This window comes from Etheostoma spectabile, chromosome 24, assembly GCF_008692095.1.
Source record: "Etheostoma spectabile isolate EspeVRDwgs_2016 chromosome 24, UIUC_Espe_1.0, whole genome shotgun sequence".
In the NCBI taxonomy this organism is placed as follows: domain Eukaryota; kingdom Metazoa; phylum Chordata; class Actinopteri; order Perciformes; family Percidae; genus Etheostoma; species Etheostoma spectabile.
In genome coordinates, this window is record NC_045756.1 from 4,036,460 (window position 1) to 4,046,658 (window position 10,199).

At 39.6% G+C, this 10,199-nt stretch overlaps 2 protein-coding genes across 5 annotated transcripts in view; both read right to left on the reverse strand.

Annotated features, from left to right (window-relative positions):
* Positions 1 to 10,199, reverse strand: part of mgat5 (alpha-1,6-mannosylglycoprotein 6-beta-N-acetylglucosaminyltransferase) — a 70,647-nt gene that overhangs the window by 59,468 nt on the left and 980 nt on the right. The gene's annotated exons all lie outside the window — the stretch shown is intronic.
* The window catches only part of clic5a (chloride intracellular channel 5a), a 24,360-nt gene that overhangs the window by 1,728 nt on the left and 12,433 nt on the right, over positions 1 to 10,199 (reverse strand). The gene's annotated exons all lie outside the window — the stretch shown is intronic.

The window sequence follows — 10,199 nt, forward strand, 5'->3', positions numbered from 1 at the left end:
GTGTGTGTGTGTGTGTGTGTGTGTGTGTGTGTGTGTGTGTGTGTGTGTGTCTTGTGGTTAGGCATGTAGGTTTGAAATGTAAAAATGTCAAGGTTTTACTCACTTACTTCAACTAAACTGTAGGAGGCCAAAGGTCAGGAACAAGGTGAATTAGTCAAACTAAATTTCAAGTTAAAGGAGGATTACAATTTACATTTACTTTAAGAATGCTTATTGATTAATCTGTCAATCATTTAGTGTAGAAAAAAGTGTAATACGGCCATGACAAGCTCTGCGAGTCCAAGGTAATGTTGACAAATGGCTTATTCTGCCTAACCAATAGTCCAAAACTCACTTCAAGTTACTATATGTAACTTTTTAATGTTTCTGTCTGAAACTGTAACTTTTAATCTGAGGATCATAAATGACCTGTAACACCAAACGAGACTAACAGTGAAAAGAATGCTATTTCTATATAGTTTTTTTAACACTTTTGCCCGGGTCTGATTTTTTCCACAAAGTCACAAAATGATTTAAGGCAGATAGAACAACTCCAAGGTGACGCATTTTGCAGGGTCACAGATTTCTTTGTAACACAATAAAAGCCAAATTATAGAATTTTAGAAGCTGGACTCAGTGAATATTAGTGAAGCATTCAAGATGGATCGAAATCCGGAGATGGTTTAATTTATCTTTGTCTTGTGGATACAAGACACTTACAAGGGTAAACGTGCAGTTTGTGATCGCATCAACCACAAGCTCTTCTTCATTTCCTGTTGTTGCAGCTTTAACTTTGTCCTGCGGTACCACCTCACTGTTGCACTTTCCAGTGTCTCATTTACATCTAAACCCTTCTCAGGAATTAACCACGCACTGTTTGTTTCAGACACGTATAACAAAGTTTGTCATCTACTTCCCATTTCCTCAGTGCAAATGCCACAACACATTTTAATTTCTTGGTGTTTATCAATGCTGTAAATTAACTACCAGATGTAACATTTTAATAACAGGTATTTAATCAGATGGGAGCAAACATATGCATATTTCTAAGAAACTATGCATATCAAACAAAAATCACATTTCCATTTGCTTTACTATGTGAGCAGTTTTATAGATTTTAATAGAAATCATCAAACTTTAGCCCATAATGCAAAATAAGGCAGCCCTGCAGCACTTGTTAAGACGTTAAATAGTTCAAACAAGTTTTAACTGACAACCCTAAAGGCAATCTGCATGAATAAACAAATGCCTACGGGCTAATTAAGCAACAATCAGAAAAAACAAATCTTTCCAGCATGCAGTCAAGCCAAAAGAAAAAAAAATATTAGGTGTTCTCTCATCTCATCTTCAACCACAGCAGCTGTAAATGAGGCTAGATGTGAGGAGGGGATTTCTGCAGCCTTGCTTTTGAGCTGTGTCTTTCTTCTGTTCTTTCCAAATCGGCTCTAACCAGGTCAGGACCACAAACGCCTCCACAGATGCAACATCACGAGAACCCCAACAGTACACTGGACACAACCAAAATACCTGCACCGGTCCATATTTGAATCAAACAAATTTACTATTGTTTAGTTATTTGGAATATTTTCCCCAATCTAAGCGGCCAGTGTTCAGAATGAGGCACAGCAAAGATGGTTGAATCAGCAGCATCAAACTGTGGGCAGAAAATCATCAGCAGCACCTTTCCAAGAAACACACAAGGCAGCAACACAAAAGGCTCTTTTCACCTTCCATCCATCAGCTTGATAAATAGGTCAGAGACAGCTGCAAGCAGCCTCCAACAGGGCTGGAATCTCACAGCAGGTTATGACACACCATAATTGTTCAGTCGTTTAAGACAAAGACAAAGGCTCATGTTTGTTTCCTGCACAAACAGAGATCTTTTGATACATTTTAACAAAGCTGGGATGTCTATTGTCCAAAAATGAAGACAAAGAAAAATGCTAATTCCTGCATCTTTTTTCTACATTTAACTCACTCTAATTTGCTTTGTGATGTGTGCAATACAAGGCTTTCGGTGGGGGGGGGGGGGGCACTCCACACTGCACTGTGAATTCATGAGACAAGCCCTTGGCAGTAACGCTGTGCAATCTGCAGTGCTGATAACATCGGATGTCTCTCATTGCTTGGGATTCTGTTGGAGGGAGGCAGGAAAAGGCTGGCAGCACTCACTAGTTGGGCGCCAACATGGATAGGAGGCTTCAGGGCTGTTTATTGGAGAGGAACGCTGCTCAGAATACCCCGTGGTACATCGCTGCAAGGCGCATGGGCCAAAACCTACACAGAACATTGACTCTATCGCTTCAGTTTCTGAATAGACACATTCCCAGTCAGAGCTGGCTTTCTGTTCTAGCCTGATTTACTGTTTCAATCCATCTTATCTAACACTGAAACTCATCATGCAACATCACTCCTTTGTTAGGAAACTCTCCCCCCCCCCCTCCCTCCCCCTAAGCAGAGCATACAGTATATCCTCTCAGTTACCTTCTGGTTGCTAATTCAGATCTTAATTTGTCTGGCAGGGAGCCCTCTGGCTCTCAGCAGCAACAGCCCCGTGAAACTGGGTTGACAGCCAGCTAAGGTTGCAGAATATACAACTCTCGCAACTTGAGATGATAACATAACAACCTTATGAATGATTTTTTTTATGGTTGGGGAAAAAGTAGCAGTGCACAATACCCTGAGGCTTCAAGAGGCAGTGAAGACAGAAACAATTAAATCATTCAAGCCTGGGAGGAATCACTGTCCTCTCTAATCTGCCACAAAGGCCCTTTTCCTGTTAGGGACAACAAAGCTGAAATTTCAGCTCTAAAACTGCATTTCTTTTTCAGTTTAAGTACCGGCCACACTGTAGTACTGATAAGCCCACTACTCCCTCACAAGGAAATAACAGAAACATTGTTTTAAAAGATAGATACGATAACTGTGACTGACAGAAAAAGAAAAATCACACATAAGAAAAGCCGGAATGAAGAAAATGATGCTTATTTCAAAGTGATTCTGAAGATTGGTTTCAATAGGTTTCCTGGGTCCTGATTCACAGTTGTCTCACTGTTTGTGTTTGAATTGTTTTGATTTTAAAAGACCATCTTTACCAAAATAGAGTGGAAATCTGGGTGATCAACAGAAAAGACTAATTTATGTTAAAGCGAAATTATCTAAATCAAAAACAAATATTCAAAACTTCTAAATAAATCTATGACAATGTTACTTAAAAAAGTATTAATCAGGGGATACAAGAACGTCTCCAAGGCACCAAATATCCCTCAGAATACAGGAACTAATAGGCTCTGCAAGTGGAAGAGAGACACACGGATTACCAAGAAACAAAAATAAATCCAGTTCAGTTCCAGACAAAGTTCAGTCACATTTCTAGTTTAAAAATGCAAATAGAGCAGCCCATGACCAAGAATTTACATAACAAAGTAGAAACTAGTTTTTTCTACTTTCCAGCTTCAAAAAAATACCTGTTCAGACTAACAAATACCTGCAGGTTTCAGTAAGTGGTATTTGTCTTTGTCGCATCATGGCTGCTTAGTTTATTTCCCCGGTCTGCACAGATGAAACTAGTTTATGGTAAAGTCGCAGGGCTTAAGAGTAAACAATGATATTGCATCATTGTCAATATAATCATCTCAGGCTTTAATATTTTCTCCAGCGGAGTCCTAATCACACAGCCTTTGACCCTGTTCTGTCATATGCTGAATTGTTAAGACCGGGCCAGATGGCTGAGTGAGGTAAAGACTCTGTCCATTTACTTTGCGTCTGTTAATGGAGATGAAAATAACTTCCTTAAAAGTGTAGTTTAAGGCGATATTCTATAAAAAGTGAAGCACATTGAAGGAGGTCTAGATTAATTCCAATGCATTACTTCTGATCTAAAAGAGAAAGAGCATTCTACTGAACTGAAGCAACATACACTAAGAGCTTGTTGCATAACGACAGAAAGTAGTGAAATATGCTCTAGATGTAGCTTTGGCCATCAATTATGGATCAACTTTGAAAAAGTATCCATTTTTCCCCAGAACAGAAATAGGCTTTTATAAAGCTTGACTTTCTCTTTCTCACAGGTAACTTAAAAGCTCTCTGGTGGTGACTTACTGGGCTCACAATAAGCTGCAGTTACCTAGAGAATATGCTGCTTTTCTTAGTCTTATATACATTGAATGAACTTTTGCTTTAAAATGTCTTAATGATTAATTGATAATCAAAATTGATACAGATTAATCTTCTGTCAATCCACCAATAGTCTAATAGTTTGAGTAATGCCCCCTCACCAACATCAAAAAGACAATTGGCATGTACAGACATTTTTTTTAATAACAAGACACAAGATGGCCCTTTTGCCTAGCTCAGCCCACCTTTTTTCTCTTACCGATGCTGCGATAGTCCTCCATTTGGCACTAAATGCTTACAGGCTCCAGTTTTGGGATCATTTACAAGAATCCTTTCGAAACCTCATCCAGCGAAGTGAAATTCCTCATACCAGTCAATGTCTACCCTCTCCCAGACTAAGACTGTGCCTGTTGCCTGGCCAAAGGAGACGTGATCCTGATAATATGGTCCTGCTACCATGGAGACCGGTGTGACTCTGCATCTTAATGGGACTTCTTCACATAAGCCACGCCTCTAAATTATTCATTAGGCCCTCCAGAGAAACAGGCCCTGCTGCAGCTTCAGCACCTTACTGGTGGGAACCCAGCTCGTAACCAGATACCAAGAGCTAACCCCAGGGTTTGAGACGGGCCTTTCCTGCCGCTAACTTCAGGGAGTTAATCGAAAATGTGAGAAGCAACCTGATCAATGTGAATGGCTTCTGTATTGAGTCACTGACGGGCTCAAACAGTTCTTCAAGGGGACCAATTTCCCGGTTTTGTCATTTAAATCTTCACATATTTAGAAGACAAACAAAATGCTGTACTTTTCAGAATTCCTCATTAATAAACTGATAGTGAGGATGCTATAAAAATATGTATGGCCTTTGTGTAGAGTGAAGAGAATGGGAAAAATATCTTAATGGTCGGTCTTCCAAGTGATAAGCTCAAGGAGGAAGGCGAGTCGTGCACTAGAGCGGCCAAGTGACACACCAGTATAGAAAGTAACCCCCGTTACCCTCAGTCACTAACATGAGAAATGAAAAAGCAATGTCATCTCAAAACCTGACAAAACCACTGAGCACTCGAATCAAAAGTTGTCACGTCTACTTCTCTCCGTCTTCCTCTCCTTCTCTGTCTACCTCAGACTGTCTGATAAGAGTGCCACTGAAAATGAAGATGTGAAGTACCATACAGGAAACTTGGTACTTAAGTTCTGTAAGTTAGATAAAAGAAAGAAAAGCAAGTGATGATCATCACAGAATCCTGTTAAGTAATATCAGGTTATCGCCACACACCTGGACTCATCACTGTTGTACCACTTTCACACTGAGGGCTCAACCGGGGTTGAACCTGGGTTGAATGTAGAATTTGGGTCGATTTCCAGCGTAACCGGTCCGATCGGTAGCTGGACTGGAGTACTTATTGTTATCGCGATATCATCTGTCGCAATATGCACATCGCAAATGGCTGCAACATATCGCGATTGACACTCATAGGGTTTTTTGCGTTAGTTAACACAAAATATCAGTAGAAAGCTGCACAAATGTAACCTATCCTTTTATTGAGTGGTGCTTTCTATATTTAATTTTCAATTTGTTCATTAAAAGAATGTTAGCTATGCTTTCCTTTAATTTGTTTTAAATTCAAAGGGCAATTGGTTGTATTTTATAAGACTATGCAGCAGAAATGCAGAACTGAGTATATTTCAATTGTTTGTTTATTTATCGCAAGTAATATCGTTATTGCATATGGCATATTTTTATCATATCATGCAGCACTACTCCCGGGTTGTTACCCAGGTCGTATCTGAATTGTCATGACCAGGGATCGACTTGTGTTGACTGGCTTGGTTAGAATCGACAAAAGTAGGGGCTGAATGCAGGTCAGATTACCTTGGTCCGACTGGGGTCATTGCCGTGAGAAAGAGGCTTCAGTAACACGCTGTGAACCACAGAGTTTAAAGCCCAGCACCCAACAACCTGGACCTCCACAGGAAGAAGTTCAGCTTCACCCTGGAACCCTGGGCCGTTCAGCAACATGCCAGTGCCCAGAGAGGCCTGCGTTTCCCCCCCACACTGGCCAGACAATCAGTGAACTCTTGACCTCACCAAAGGAAGAAAACCTCAGCACTTTTGGACCGGGAGAAACACAACATGCTGAATATCACACCATCCTCACGGATCAGGAAGCCAAGTAGCTAGGTGATGCAAAAAAATCTTCTACGTTGGATTTTTTAAAGACTTTTTAAATTGTATTTGGTAGTTTAGTAGTTTTCTGGCTGTATCTGTCTCACTTTTGTGGACAGACAGTCCATGTTTGTAATGAGTTATGTTTTTGTTTTTTTCCTGAGTTGCAAAAAAACTCAAAAAAGGTAAAGACAAAATATAAAGGAAACAACAGACAGGGCAGCTTGTTGCCAGCTTGACCCATTGACAAGAAGGGAAGTTATACAACTTCTATAAAACACTGATGACCCAACACACAGTGAATACATCAACAGTGGCATGAGGAACTACTCTCTACATTTCCCTCGATGCATGTGGGGGCTAACAAACACTCCATCTCTTTGCATACCATAAAACTTGTAAAACTGGTTTCTTTTGTCCTTTGTTGCTGTTAACGACTTTGTAATGTATAAGCTTGTTAGAAAAACACTTCATGAAGTCATCTACAGAGCCACAAAAAACACAGTTAAGGCATCACTTTCCTCAGACTAGCACCGGCAGGTTAAACTTGCCACAACACGCCGAGATGGGAGGACCATCCTGAACACAACCTGCATGTCAGAAACAAGTGTGGGTAGGAACTGCAGATGAGGTGCTGACAGTGGCCATGGCACTTCCTTTTTCCTGTCATCACCACAAACAAGCTGAGTTGCTATGCTAAAACAAGCTGGTCTCATTACAATATGTAGAAGGACGACATTCAAGTGATTACAAAAAAAGATCCACACACACTTAACCCTAATTACCCAAAATACTCTTAAAGCACAATCAAATTTGACATGAAAGCAAAGTGTTTTTAGAATTAGGTGCACCATTTAAGGCCAATGAACTCTTATTCTATAAGATGTATGCAAAACACACACCCAATGATATCACCATTCCTTTGAGGGCCTTCTCTGACTGCATTAAATCTCAAACCCCTGCACTGTATGCCTCAATTTCTCTAACATTGAACTAATCCTAATGCTGGTCTTCATTTTTAGTGCAATCCAAATCCTCTAAAGTCAGGGGTAAAATGTCCTCACTTTCTATCCTTGTGACATTTTCTGAGCAAATTTCTGAGTCAGACGACTCAGTCTGAGTCATTAACTGATTCTTGACATAATATCTGAAATGCAATGCTGTTTGCATCAATACAATGTTTATAATTATAGCATTAATAAGTATTAGTAAACATTATTAGTTATCATTTCATTGTCTTTTAACACTAAAATAATTAAAGTTTAATTTATCAATTTAACATTATTAGCGTGATGGTTATTATAAAGTGTTACCTTACGTACTTACAGAGGCTTGCAACAGTGACAGTAATTTCTTTAGCATGCTGGTTTTGCCAAATTCTTTTGGCCAACTGATTGACAAATCTATTCTTCCAGTATTTCAAGTTTGAATGATTAACTGAAACAGCCATTAACTTGAGGAAGTGATTCATGTTTGAGGTTACAATGAAGGCTTTTTGAAAATCCCTGATATTCCTTTTAATACCTGTTCAGTTTTTTTGCCCTGGATGTGCTTTTCAAGAGGATTTACTGTAGGCTTTGCGACTTGCCCTACCAATGAACATCGTTCTGCAGCTCAGATGTGCAGCACGAATAAATGAGTGCTTTGCAACTGCAGAGCTCCAAACAGTAGACTGACTGTAAGGAAGCGAATGTGTGTTGTGTGTTGGGAAAGAGCCTTTTCAGGGAGGAGTGCCAGCTTGCTGGAGTGGGGGGTTTTAACTAACACACATGGCAGACTCGTCTTCCAAAGAGCTGATTTTATCGCTCATTCTGACCTCAAGTATACTTTGTACTTAGGAGATACAAGTGATCTTTTTTTTTTTTTATTAGGAAAATCCAACCTTTTAAGGACACCAATTTTTGTTGTAAATTAATAATGTATTGTAAATAAATAAATGTTCTTCCTTAAAATACAGGGGACATAAGTATACACACCCCTATGCTAACTTCCTATAGAGGCAGGTAGGTTTTTATTTTTAAAGGCCAGTTATTTCATGGTTCAGGATACTATGCATCCTGATAAAGTTCTCTTGGCCTTTAGAATTAAAATAGCCCCTATCATCCCCTACCCTTTACCATACATAGAGATTGTTGGTTGGTGGTTGATGGTTTTATTTCAGTTAGCCTAATAGCTGGATTGATTTGCATTGAGAGATGATCTTGGAAAGTTCTCCATGTCAATCTCTATGTATGGTGAAGGATATGTGGATGATAAGGGGCTATTTTAATTCTAAGGCCAAGGGAACTTTATCAGGATGCATAGTATCCTGATCCATGAAATAACTGGCCTTTAAAAATAAAAACCTACCTGCCTCTATGGGACTTTAGCATAGGGGTGTGTATACTTATGCTCCCTGTATTTTAAGGAAGAACATTTATTTATTTACAATACATTATTCATTCACAAAGAAAATTGGTGTCCTTAAAAGGTTGGATTTTCCTAAATATTTTGAATTAAGGCATTAAGATCAATTTCCAATACATGTTTTTTTATTCCACTTTTTAATCAACTTTAGCATGGGTGTGTAAACTTTCTCAAGCCACTGTATACACACAAACACCCGCATATACGTACACATTTACTGAATACACACACCCATACACACATCCACACCCAAACACAAATCACCATCTACAGATCATCTCGATAAAGACGTCATCTTAGTCTTTGAGTATCATCCATATTTACCAAATCCATCTCTGTTTTTATCTTAGGAATAAAAATAATAAAAATAAAATAAATGCATATTTTAAAATTTGGACTGAAAGAGACAATTATATCGTACAGCAACATTTGGAAGTGTTGCAGCTCTAGGCGTATGTGTAGGCGCGTTGGTGCTGAGAGAACAGGAGTCCTTTAATCACAGAAAGGCCAAGTGTTCCACTTCCCTGCATGGCATCCATCACCACAGCACAGTTCTCCCCGTTCCCTCCATCATCAATCGCTCCTTCTTCATCCCTCCACTGCTTCTGCTGGCTTTCCACCCTAGACCACCCCCCTCCAATGAAGCAAAGATCCTTTTCCTCAGGATTTATAATCCCAAGAGCTCAAGCAAAAAGGTGGCTGAAAGAGCGCTTTATAAAGACGGGCTCACCTTGGTGGATGGTCACTATACTCAGCATTTCCTTGTGGACCATACCAAGGGAGGAGGAATGTTTTTGCTGAGTCACATTAAATAACATAGGACATACTTTACTGTCCCAGTAGGGAATGTGTCCTGTGTTGCTAACCACTACCAAAACCAAATCACAAGCAAGCTGTTTTGACAAGCTTCTTGTTGAAAGTACACACTTGCAGCCTGCATGATAATGACAAAAGAGACATCTCTTATAATCACATCAAATCAGCATGTCATAACCTAATTACATGAGACTGTTCATGGTGCAGACCGAAAATTACTGGACTAAACTGGTGAGATAAGTGCTTCAGCAGTGAGCCAGAGGGACCACCAGAACAGAAACTAAAACAACGCATTAATCTCATTATATCTTTGTCCAAGACCGATATGACTTTTCCCCCCCCTTCTACTATTTTTCTGGTCTTCAACAAACAGTTGTAAAACGCGAAGAGTATAATAATATTGGCCTTCAATAAATGATTTGGTTACATAGGAAATCACGTTCCAAAGGCTCATTTCAAAACAGGTAATGCTGGCCAAAAATACAGGTCCTACCCTTCCAGACAAGTATTTTCCAAAGAAGACGCTGTGGGCCTTCAAGGCATGAATTAACATGATCAACTTCCCCAGCCTGAGTCGGTGCCACTAAAACGCAACATCATCTCTGGAAGCTGAAAGAAAATCCCAGAGCAAATCTATCTCTCTGGCTTGCATACAACAAGGTGAAATTCCTGGTTACTGTTTGATCACACTGTGTGTGTGTGTGTGTGTGTGTGT